Below are 12780 nucleotides of genomic sequence, written 5' to 3'. Positions count from 1 at the left end.
GCACAGGGTGGAGAACCGCTTCATTACTCCACCCCTATATAACCAAGCCAAGTAGGTCAGCTAATAGAACGTTGGAAGGGGGAGGGGAGAGGAATAAGAGTGAAATATGCAACAAAAGAGAAGCATTATATATGAATGCAGTAGGTCCACGCCCATAAGTCACAAAGACAAAACAAGAAGAAACACAAGTAGAGACAAAAAAGATAAAGGGGGAAGGAAGCAGCAGAGATCTTGGGGGAGAGAGAGAAAGAAAGAAGAGGAAAAACTAAAGAACGTCCCGGTGCAGGACCCAAGGAATCTCCCCCCACAACACCCCTCCCGTGGGGGGGATATTAGCAGTTAATTGGCCGAAACCGGGCAACAAAGGGTCCTAAATCGGGGAGATGAGCAGAACTGGGACCACGGGAGCCAAGTGGCACCAAACCGGTCCACCTCCGGGGGGAGGACCGCTAAAAGTTCCTCCATTCGGTGTATACGGGAAACTTCGGCCACCCATTCTTCTAAGGAGGGAGGGGTTGGGTACCGCCAACGCCTAGGGATAACCGTTTTAGCGGCCTGAAGCAGGTGACGTGTTAGCGACTTTTTGTAAGTGGATTGGGCCATGGGGAACATGTAAAGCAAAACGGATTCAGGAGAAGAGGGAATCCTCACTCCTGTGACCTCAAATATGGTCTGTAGGACAGTGCGCCAAAAGGGAGCCAACTTAGAGCAGCTCCACCAAACATGCGTCATTGAGCCCACCGCCATATCACATCTCCAACACTGATCAGATACCGAGGGGTACCATCTGTGAAGGGTCTCAGGGACCCTATACCACCGAGAGAGAATTTTATAACTAGTCTCCTGAGCTTCGGTGGCAATGACAGCCTTATGAGAGAAAAAGAAGCATTTAGTCCACTGCTCGGTAGTAAAGGTGGAGCCCAGTTCGGCCTCCCACGTGCGGCAGAAGGCCGGAAGGGACTCCGAACTGGAGGAAATCAAAAGACCATATATGATGGAGATAGAGTGACGAGGACCCGAGGAGGCCAGACAGAGGTTTTCGAATGGAGTGAGGGTACGGTGCAAGGAGTGGTCTGCAGACAAGGACAAGTAAAAATGTCGGAACTGAATGTATGCGAAAGGACCCCGCCTAGAGGAAGGACGTTCCTCCAAGATGGTCTCCAAGGACTTCAATGAGGTCGTGGTCAGCACATCAATAAACCTATGTGGGGCCGAAAGGGAGGCCCCCAAAAATCCTCCATTGGAAGTCAACCCTGGGGGAAACGATGGGTTGTCCGTTATGGGCAAGAGGGGGCCCCTACGGTCGACCAGTGCCAATGGCCCCTTGATCGAGTGCAAGGAGGCTAACGTATGTCTCACAGAAAAAGGGACAAAAAGCCCCTCACGGGAAGACGGGGACCAGGTCCACGGGAGGGTGGAGAGGGACAAACCGCCTGTGCCAAGCGGACCCACAACTTGGCGTTCGAGCCATGAAAAATATCCAGAACTTTAGAATATGCACAGGCCAGGTAGTACAAAAAACAGTCAGGGAGGCCAGTCCCACCCAACAGTTTGGGCCGAGTCAGCGTCATCCTGTTCAACCGCGAGGGGGCTGAGGACCAAACAAAGCGCCCAAAGCACTTCTGGAGCTGTCACCAGTAGGACATGGGAATATGGATAGGGACAGTTTGCAACAAATATAAGAGCCTAGGCATCAGAGTCATTTTGAGAATACTGATTCTACCAAACCAGGAAAAATCTTTTTGTCCAATAGGCTAGGTCCACCTTGAACCTATCGAGCAATGAGGAATAGTTCAGGGGGAACAAGTCAGAGAAGTCTGGAGGAATCACTATCCCCAAATATTTGATGCCTCTCAGGGGCCAAGTGAAGGGAAAGGACGCCTGTAGAGATTCTCTTGCACGCTCTGGCAAAGAAACACCCAACGCTTCCGACATCGTGAAGTTAACCCTAAAATTGGACCACCTTCCAAATTCTTGTAGTCGCGCCATCAAGTTCGGAAGGGAAGTTATTGGGTCAGACAGATACACCAACAGGTCATCTGCAAATGCAGAGCACTTATAAGTAAACCCTCCAATATCTAGACCATGAATGTTAGGGTCCCCTCTAATACCAGCCAGCAAGTGCTCCATCACCAGAACGTACAAGAGAGGGGAAAGGGGGCAACCTTGGCGAATAGAGAAGGGGTCTGACAGGGAGCCATTGATTTTGAGATGTGCAGTGGGGGAGTGATACAAAGCCAAAACCTTGGCCATGAAGTTAGGGCCCAAGCCCATGTGTTGTAGGGTCTGTGCCAGGGAGGACCAGGAAATGCGGTCAAAAGCCTTCTCGGCGTCGAGTGAAAGGACCATAGTAGGAAGTTTATTGGAGCGAGCATAATGCAACAGATCCAATGTTTTAATGGTGTTATCCCTGGCTTCCCTCCCAGGCACAAACCCCACCTGGTCCAGATGAATAAGGGCACGGAGGACAACATTCAGTCTATTGGCCAATAATTTGGAGTAAATTTTAAGGTCCACGTTTAGCAAGGAGATGGGCCTATAGCTAGCACAAGAATTGGGGTCTTTCCCTGGTTTAGGGATCACCACCACATGGGCCAGAGTAGATCCAGAAGGGATGGGGTGGGTTGGGGAAACTGAATTGAAAGCGGCAAGCATAATGGGGGACAAAGAATCTAACAGGGTCTTATAAAATTTAGCAGTGAACCCGTCGGGTCCAGGGCTCTTCCCACCCGGCAAATGCTTAATCACATGGGTAAGTTCCTCTAAGGAAAAAGGGGCATCCAGTGCCTCCAATTCCTCTGTCCCTAAAGGAGGGAAGGGGGGCAGGAAGAAGAAGTGGGAGGAGGAGGGAGGTTATATAGGTCAAGGAAGAAATCCCTGAAGACTGATATGATGTTAAGTTGTTGGCCAGATTGGGAGCGTATACTGGGAACATGAGTCTGAGCCACAGCAGACCTCAGCGCTTTAGCCAACATACGACCGCTCTTGTTACCATATTCATAAAATTTACTTCTTCCCATCTGTAGCCATCGCCCCCAGGAAGCCTCCAATAGCCGTTTAACTTCCAACCTGACCAACAAGAGATCCCTCAGGACTTGTTGTGTAAGGGAACGCTTATGCGCCAATTCAAGGGACGATACTTTGGCCAGGGCCTGTCTCAGGGTGTGGGCCTTTTCCTTTTTAAGTTGAGACCCATGTCTAATGAGTATGCCGCGTAAACCACATTTAAGGGCTTCCCACTGAACAAAGGGGGTCGAAGAATCTGAGGCGTGATCGATCACAAAATTGGTAACTGCTTCCTTCAGGTCAGACATGCACAACGGGTCTAGGAGCAATGATTCATTGAGCTTCCATGACCATACCGATCTCTGCAGGAAGGGGAGATGAAGAGAACAAAATACAGGTGCATGATCCGACCAGAGGATGTTACCAATAGAGGAGGATGAAAGCCAAGATAGGGCCCCATGAGGAATCCTGATATAATCCAACCTGCTGTATGTGCCGTGCGGGGAGGAGAAAAAACTGAAATCCTTGTCAGTGGGATGAAGGAGGCGCCATGAATCGCACAACTGTGTAATAAGGCGAGAGCACGCCTTACCTTCTTGATGGGCGTGTAGGAGAGACTCGAGTGACCCGAGGAGTTGTCCAAGGTGGGGTCCAAGGTCAAGTTCATGTCCCCACACAGGACCACCGTGCCTTTAACTAATGGAAGAACCTTGTCCACTAGGGAGACCACATAGTCAGATTGACCCTGATTGGGAACATAAGCATTAATGACAGTGAATGCTCTACCACTTATCAAAAGAGAGAGAACTACATAACGGGCCTGAGAATCGAGAGTGACGGAGAGGACTTGGTGTGTAAGGGATTTATGTATGGCAATAGCTACACCTTTAGATCTAGAGTAAGGGTTATTAGCGCAAACCAAGTCTGATAGTGTCTGTTTCTAAGGGCCGGGGTGTGGCCCACCTTAAAGTGGGTTTCCTGGAAACATGCTATGTGAACTTTACGTTTGTGGAGATGTTGCAAAATTTGTGTCCGTTTTGCGGGGGTGTTGAGGCCCTTAGCATTGAATGAGGCTAAGTTCAGGGCCGCCATATCTCCAGGGGAAGCTTTGCGGGAGGGCGGGCCCTGCACCAGGTAAAAGTAGAGCAAGAAGAGGATATAAAGGGAGAGATAAAAAGAGGGAAAAGAAAAGAAGAGGGAGGGAAGGAGGGGGGAAAGGGGGGGGGGGAGAGAGAGCTGAGAAGAGCTAGGCAAGAAAAAAGGAAAGAGGAGAGAAAAGAGCAAGGACTTAGACAGGGGATATAGGATGTAGAAGAAAAAGCAGTAGCAACAGATACCCTGTTGCAGCACCAACTAAAACTAATACGAGAAAACAGTGAACGGAACACCGGGGCTAAGCCCGATACCTTCACCACCCTACTGGGGGAAAGTGGTAGAGTCTGGAATCCATGAGGGGAGCTCCAGGCCCAACACACCACACCAGCAAAAGTACTAAATAGGCTGAGAACTCCCTGGCGATTAAACAAATAAAAAAGTAAGTAGGCTAACTTACTCCGAAAGAAAGAATGGAGGGGGAGGGAGGCATACCCACAACAGACATTACGTCCATATAGGACTGGGAGGCAAGGGGGGGGGGATAAGGAAGGGCAAAGAAACAGCAGAACAATTTGTGACACTGGTTAGCAAAAATTGGTACAACACATACCCAAACCATCCCCCCACCCCCAAACAGCAAAGGTACCACGCATCCTCGTCTACATAATAAAAACACAATGTCATAAGAAAATGATAAGCACACCGGGAACACCGCAGACAACCACCTGCTAAGAAAAGGCCAGTTAGATCATACTTGCAGCTACATGTCCATGAATTCAAGGTGCAGAAAGAGAAGGACCCGCTGATGAGGAGGGACCCGTGTTCGGTCGAGGTGGGGCCGACTCCCATCTAGTGACAAGTGGCTGACGACGATTGGTTCTTGGCGGTAGTCCCCTTCGAGCTTGTTTTTCGAGACCTTGAGGTGAGTGCACCAAAGGCCGCTTGGCACCACCAGTAGGAATGCCGGGCCAGTCAGGCAGAGAGAGTGAGGGCAAATCCAGGTCCCGAAGGAACCCCGGAGCTTCCTCTGGGGATCTAATGGAGAAAGATTTTCCGTTTTTCCGTACTAGGAGGGCAAACGGGAAACCCCAACGATAAGGAATGTCCCGCTCGCGAAGCACTTCCAGAATCGGTTTCAGGGCCACCCTCTGAGCCAGGGTGTGACGTGAGAGATCCGGGAAAAGTTGTATTTGTACATCCTTATAGAGAATGCGCCGGCACGCACGAGCCGCTCGAAGAATGTCCTCCTTAAGGCCATAGAAATGCACCCTGCAAATCACATCTCTGGGACGTTGATCATCTGGGAGAGGAGATCTAAGTGCACGATGAACTCTGTCCAATTCAATATGGGCATCCGGGCCCTCTCCAGAAGGTCATTGAAGATAGATAAGGTTGCAGAGTACAAGTCCTCAGGGCCCACCATCTCCGGCAAACCACGCAGGCGAATGTTGTTGCGCCTGTTCCTGTTCTCCACATCGTCCAGATGTTGTTGCAAAGTGAAAAGCTGCTCCGAGTGCGTTTGAACAGTCGCTTGCAGAGCCTGGATGGTAGAAGCGGACGTTTCTTGGGCTGATTCTACAACTGCCACTCTATTTGAAACTGCAGACAAGTCAGTGCGGATTTGTGCGAATTCCTGCTTGCACTCCGCTAAAACTTGTTGGGTTAGTGAAGAAAAGTCCTCCTTTGTAGGCAGGGATGCAATGAGAGAGCGGAGGTCAGCCAGAGTGACCATCTGCTCCCCAACCCCAGGCGCACAGGGGGTCTGGGTGGTGGGCCTCAGGGGCGCAGGATAGTCCATCAGGGCTGGTAGGAGAGGTCCCAAAGATAGGGGGGGTACCCTGCAAGCTGAGAGGAGGGCCCCTAGGAGATGATGCCGGGACCACAATCTGGGAGCACAGGACAGGCACTGAAGAAGCAGGAGAAGGTAGGGCCACTGTACATAGAGAGGGGTCTGCCAGGCCTCTGGGGGAGGAGGACCAGGAGTACCCTGAATGCCAACATGAGGATGCAGGATCAAGGGCCAGGCGGGGTGCAGGATTCATCAGCGCCACTGGGCCAAAAATTGCCTCCTGGACTGGAGGGAGAAAGGGCCAGTCCCCGTTCATGCACCGAGCAAGCTGCTGTGCAGGGGGATAGATGCCTGGTGCTGGAACAACGCAGGGAGAGGGGCTGGCATGGGAGCTGGAGATGCCTGTGCCTCCCGCCCTGTCCCCCGTGGGGTCTGCAATTGTGGTGAGCCAGGAGCCAGCTGGGACCAGTCCCCATGGGTCATAGGCACAGAGGAGGAAGCAGGGGGAGGTGGAGAAACGGCCATCATACCTCCTACCTGTGCCGGAGCGCCGCCGTCCATCAGAGGAGAGGAGCAGGAACGGGAATCGCGGCAGCCCTCAACCCTGGCACCTGATGTTGCTGGCACAGGGGAGGCCGCCGGCAACAGCGGGGATCCAGGTTGTGGCTCCACTCGCGGGAGCGAAGCCGCCAGCAGCTCCTTCGGGCAGGCAGCAGGAGGTGAAGCCCCGGAGTCAGAGAGGCCTGAAGAAGTCGCGGCGCCCTCAGCAGGAGCAGGAGACATGTCCGCCGCCATGAGGCCCGGAGGTACGGAGGAACTTCTGCGGGGCTGCGACCGCGTAAAGTAAGTGGACAGGTCCCGGTGTGGTGACGGGGTCTGGAGTGGGCTTTAGCCTTGGGTCTGCGGCGGGTCATCCCCTCATAAAACTCCAGGGAGAAGCTTGAATAGTGATGCGGGCCCGGAGCTCCAGAAAATGCTGCCTCACGCCGCCATAGCTAGCCATTTTTTCCTCCTTTTTTGGTTTAGTTCCAATACACACAAAGGAGGGCATTTACTAATCTTTTACTATCTAGTCTGGTTTTTACCCTGTTTTTTTCTACTTCATTTTTGACTATGTGCGACAAATTTACTAAATTGTTGCACGGCATTAATAAATTTGGCGCACATAGGCAAAAGTGGGAAATTTACTTCATGTAGTAGAAAAAATAGTCTGTTCCTTTTTCCTGCTGTCTGAATAGGTTCGGCTGCTGGTTTCCTTCTGGATCTTTTGTTTTTGAGTTTTTTTTAGCTTTTTCACCACATCTAAATAATTCAATAACTACAGTGGTCCCTCAAGTTACAATATTAATTGGTTCCAGGAAAACCATTGTAAGTTGAAACCATTGTATGTTGAGACCATAACTCTATGGAAACAGGGTAATTGGTTCTAAAGGCACCAAAATGTCATCCAAAAATAGGAAAAAGTGACAAAGAAAAATAAGTAGATAACTGATATAGATAAAGCAAATCCTTCCATATAAAAGTAAGAAAGATCTGCTGGGAGCTGTAAATCACTGTCTGTCAGTGTTTCCCAAGCAGGGAGCCTCCAGCTGTTGCAAAACTATAACTCCCAGCATGCCTGGACAGCCAAAGGCTGTCCGGGCATGCTGGGAGTTGTAGTTTTGCAAAAAATGGGGCCACCCTGCTTGGCAAACACTGGTCTATGTAGAGGACAGGAGCTTCTTCAGGGGTCCTGTACAGTACAGGCAATGTCCAAAACAAGTAATGGAGTCGCCCTCACCTGGTGTCCAAAAGAGCAGCTAACCCTGATACAGGTAAAGTGTACAGAACATGTAATACCAGTCAGTGCATACACTTCAGTAATACAGGGGTTTTACCAGTGAATGCCCATTTTGATTGGTTGGTTCTTCCAGCCATTGACACGTTTTACAGATCTGGACTGTCTGTAGCATTGTATGTTGAGTCTGGTTTCAACTTACGATGGTCCAGAAAAGACCATTGTATGTTGAAACTATTGTATGTTGAGGCCATTGTAAGTTGAGGGATCACTGTAAATTGTAGTCATGGCTCAGAAGTGGTAAACGGCGTTTAGTGTGTGTGTGTGTGTGTGTTTATTACATTTTTTTAACAGTTTTTTTTCTCCCTAAATGTACTTACACTTTTTTTTTTTTTGTTACTTCTTCTACAGATCTGTGTATCCTGTGGACTCCTTCGGATTCGGTGGACTACTTCGATGACCAGCGTTTTTCTTTGCTTGATGTTAATAAAATGGTTAACGAGGGCTTGTGGGGGAGTGTTTTTTGTAATAAATTTTTTTAAAACCTGTTGTGTTTTATTTTTATTTTACTTTACTAGACAGGCTTAGTAGTGGAAGCTGTCTTATAGACTGAGTCCATTACTAAGCCGGGCTTAGCGTTAGCCACAAAAACAGCTAGCGCTAACCCCCAATTATTACCCCGGTACCCAACACCACAGGGGTGCCGGGAAGAGCCGGTACCAACAGGCCCGGAGCGTCAAAAATGGCGCTCCTGGGCCTAGGCGGTAACAGGCTGGCGTTATTTAGGTTGGGGAGGGCCAGTAACAATGGTCCTCGCCCACCCTGGTAACGTCAGGCTCTTACTGTTTGGTTGGTATTTGGTTGAGAATAAAAATAGGGGGACCCTATGCGTTTTTTTAATATATTTAATTATTTATTTAAAAAAAAAACGCATAGGGTCCCCCCTATTTTCATTCTCAGCCAAATACCAAACAGTAACAGCCTGACGTTCCCAGGGTGGGCGAGGACCATTGTTACTGGCCCTCCCCAGCCTAAATAACGCCAGCCTGTTACCGCCTAGGCCCAGGAGCGCCATTTTTGACGCTCCAGGCCTGTTGGTACCGGCTCTTCCCGGCACCCCTGTGGTGTTGGGTACCGGGGTTAGCGCTAGCTGTTTTTGTGGCTAGCGCTAAGCCCAGGTTAGTAATGGACTCTGTCTATAAGACAGCTTCCACTACTAAGCCTGTCTAGTAAAGTAAGAAAAAAACACAACAGGTTTTAAAAAAATTTTATTACAAAAAACACTCCCCCACAAACCCTCGTTAACCATTTTATTAAAATCAAACAAAGAAAAACGCTGGTCATCGAAGTAGTCCACCGAATCCGAAGGAGTCCACAGGATAAACGGATCTGAAATGAGAAGAAAACAAAAAAAAAGGGTTAGTACATTTATTATCACCTGCTCACACATCTCCCGCCCCACACGACTACAACTGCCAGCATGCCCTTACAGTAAGGACATGCTTGGAGTTGTAGTTGTGTGGTGCAGGAGATGTGTGGGCAAGTGACAAGCTTGTCCCCTGCCCCCAGCTGCAGGACTACAACTCCCAGCATGCCCTTACAGTAAGGTGGGGCGGAGGCCGGGCACAGTGTTTCCCAACCTGGGACTTGTAGTTTTGCAACATCTGGAGGCACCCTGGTTGGGAAACACTGTTTTAGGCCAGTGTTTCCCAACCAGGGTGCCTCCAGATGTTGCAAAACTACAAGTCCCAGCATGCCTGGACAGTCAAAGGCTGTCTAGGCATGCTGGGAGTTGTAGTTTTGCAACATCTGGAGGCAACCTGGCTGGGAAACACTGGCCTAAAACAGTGTTTCCCAACCAGGGTGCCTCCAGATGTTGCAAAACTACAAGTCCCAGCATGCCTGGACAGTCAAAGGCTGTCTAGGCATGCTGGGAGTTGTAGTTTTGCAACATCTGGAGGCAACCTGGCTGGGAAACACTGGCCTAAAACAGTGTTTCCCAACCAGGGTGCCTCCAGATGTTGCAAAACTACAAGTCCCAGCATGCCTGGACAGTCAAAGGCTGTCTAGGCATGCTGGGAGTTGTAGTTTTGCAACATCTGGAGGCAACCTGGCTTGGAAACACTGGCCTAAAACAGTGTTTCCCAACCGAGGTGCCTCCAGATGTTGCAAAACTACAAGTCCCAGCATGCCTGGACAGTCAAAGGCTGTCTAGGCATGCTGGGAGTTGTAGTTTTGCAACATCTGGAGGCAACCTGGCTGGGAAACACTGGCCTAAAACAGTGTTTCCCAACCAGGGTGCCTCCAGATGTTGCAAAACTACAAGCCCCAGCATGCCTGGACAGTCAAAGGCTGTCCAGGCATGCTGGGAGTTGTAGTCTTGCAACAACTGGAGGCACCCTGGTTGGGAAGCCTGCGCAACTTACCGGCTTCCGTAGGATCCAGCGCTGCACGACAGTGCCGCGCGACGATCTTCGACAGCGATCGTCGCTGGAGCCTCGGAAGGGTAAGTGAACGTCTTCGCCGGTCCCCTTCAGCTGTTTAGTTTTGCAACAGCTGGAGGACTACAGTTTACAGACCACAAACCAGGGGTCTGCAAACTGTGGCCCTCCAGCTGTTGCAAAACTACAACTCCCAGCATGCCTGGACAGCCAATGGCTGTCCAGGCATGCTGGGAGTTGTAGTCTTGCAACATCTGGAGGCACCCTGGTTGGGAAACACTGTTTTAGGCCAGTGTTTCCCAACAAGGGTGCCTCCAGCTGTTGCAAAACTACAACTCCCAGCATGCCCGGACAGCCAATGGCTGTCCAGGCATGCTGGGAGTTGTAGTCTTGCAACATCTGGAGGCACCCTGGTTGGGAAACACTGTTTTAGGCCAGTGTTTCCCAACAAGGGTGCCTCCAGCTGTTGCAAAACTACAACTCCCAGCATGCCCGGACAGCCAATGGCTGTCCAGGCATGCTGGGAGTTGTAGTCTTGCAACATCTGGAGGCACCCTGGTTGGGAAACACTGTTTTAGGCCAGTGTTTCCCAGCAAGGGTGCCTCCAGCTGTTGCAAAACTACAACTCCCAGCATGCCCGGACAGCCAAAGGGTGTCCAGGCATGCTGGGAGTTGTAGTCTTGCAACATTTGGAGGCACCCTGGTTGGGAAGCTTGCGCAACTTACCGGCTTCCGTAGGATCCAGCGCTGCACGACACTGCCACGCGACGATCTCCGTCAGCGATCGTCGCTGGAGCCTCGGAAGGGTAAGTGAACGTCTTCGCCGGTCCCCTTCAGCTGTTTAGTTTTGCAACAGCTGGAGGACTACAGTTTACAGACCACAAACCAGGGGTCTGCAAACTGTGGCCCTCCAGCTGTTGCAAAACTACAACTCCCAGCATGCCTGGACAGCCAATGGCTGTCCAGGCATGCTGGGAGTTGTAGTCTTGCAACATCTGGAGGCACCCTGGTTGGGAAACACTGTTTTAGGCCAGTGTTTCCCAACAAGGGTGCCTCCAGCTGTTGCAAAACTACAACTCCCAGCATGCCCGGACAGCCAATGGCTGTCCAGGCATGCTGGGAGTTGTAGTCTTGCAACATCTGGAGGCACCCTGGTTGGGAAACACTGTTTTAGGCCAGTGTTTCCCAACAAGGGTGCCTCCAGCTGTTGCAAAACTACAACTCCCAGCATGCCCTGACAGCCAAAGCCTATGGCTCTCAGAGCAGGAGCCCGGGCTGACATTACAGTGCAGCCGCCCGGGCTCCTCATACTGCCTCCCCGCTACCCCCCTTGTCTCCCGCCCGGGCTCCTCATACGGTCTCCCCGCTACCCCCCCTTGTCTCCCGCCCGGGCTCCTCATACGGTCTCCCCGCTACCCCCCCTTGTCTCCCGCCCGGGCTCCTCATACGGTCTCCCCGCTACCCCCCCTTGTCTCCCGCCCGGGCTCCTCATACGGTCTCCCCGCTACCCCCCTTGTCTCCCGTCCGGGCTCCTCACACGGCCTCCCCGCTACCCCCCCCCCCCCCTCCCCTTGTCTCCCGCCCGGGCTCCTCATACGGTCTCCCCGCTACCCCCCTTGTCTCCCGTCCGGGCTCCTCACACGGCCTCCCCGCTACCCCCCCCCCCCCCTCCCCTTGTCTCCCGCCCGGGCTCCTCATACGGTCTCCCCGCTACCCCCCTTGTCTCCCGTCCGGGCTCCTCACACGGCCTCCCCGCTACCCCCCCCCCCTCCCCTTGTCTCCCGCCCGCGCCGCTCAGCTCCCGCTGCTACAAGACTACAACACCCAGCATGCCCTGACAGCCAAAGCCTATGGCTCTCAGAGCAGGAGCCCGGGCTGACATTACAGTGCAGCCGCCCGGGCTCCTCATACTGCCTCCCCGCTACCCCCCTTGTCTCCCGCCCGGGCTCCTCATACGGCCTCCCCGCTACCCCCCCCCCCCTCCCCTTGTCTCCCGCCCGCGCCGCTCAGCTCCCGCTGCTACAAGACTACAACTCCCAGCATGTCCTCACTGTAAGGCCATGCTGGGACTTGTAGTCTTGCAACAGCAGACAGATGGGAGTTGTGTGGCGCTGGCAGGTGAGAGGGGGGGATGTAAATCACTGCAGTGTCCCGGTAGCGCAGTGAGGGTAGCGGGGAGAAAGTATGTTGGAGCCCGGGCGGCAGTAGCTTTTCCTGCTCCATGTTGGAGCTGGAGTAAATTTAGTCATTTTTATGGCCGTTGCGACAGTTTATTGCGCAACTGCGACTGTCTCAGTTAATAAATTCCTGACCACTGCAAATAAAAACTGAAAACTTGCGTAAATTAAGCGGGAAAAAAAAATTTGACTTTCTAGCTCTTGCTAGGGAAAGTCGCACAATTTATAGGGTAGGCGCAATTGCGACAATTTTGCGCCAAAAATAGTCAGAAAAAAAATGACTAAACCCCTTAGTAAATGCCCCTCAAAGGGAATAAACATGTGTATAGCAAAACCTGTGTTACTGCAATATATATATATATATATACACAGAGGAGAGGAGATCTATATATATATATATATATATATATATATACAGAGGAGAGGAGATCTATATATATATATATATATATATATATACAGAGGAGAGGAGATCTATATATATACACAGAGGAG

At 51.4% G+C, this 12780-nt stretch overlaps 1 protein-coding gene across 1 annotated transcript in view; it reads left to right on the top strand.

Annotated features, from left to right (window-relative positions):
* LOC130298000 (oocyte zinc finger protein XlCOF7.1-like) overlaps window positions 1-12780 on the top strand; it is a 210444-nt gene that overhangs the window by 13420 nt on the left and 184244 nt on the right. The window lies entirely within an intron of this gene.

Source organism: Hyla sarda (genome assembly GCF_029499605.1).
Source record: "Hyla sarda isolate aHylSar1 chromosome 1 unlocalized genomic scaffold, aHylSar1.hap1 SUPER_1_unloc_15, whole genome shotgun sequence".
NCBI classification, from domain to species: domain Eukaryota; kingdom Metazoa; phylum Chordata; class Amphibia; order Anura; family Hylidae; genus Hyla; species Hyla sarda.
The sequence above is the reverse complement of the archived record's forward strand: the minus strand, read 5'-3'. Positions and strand labels throughout refer to the sequence as shown.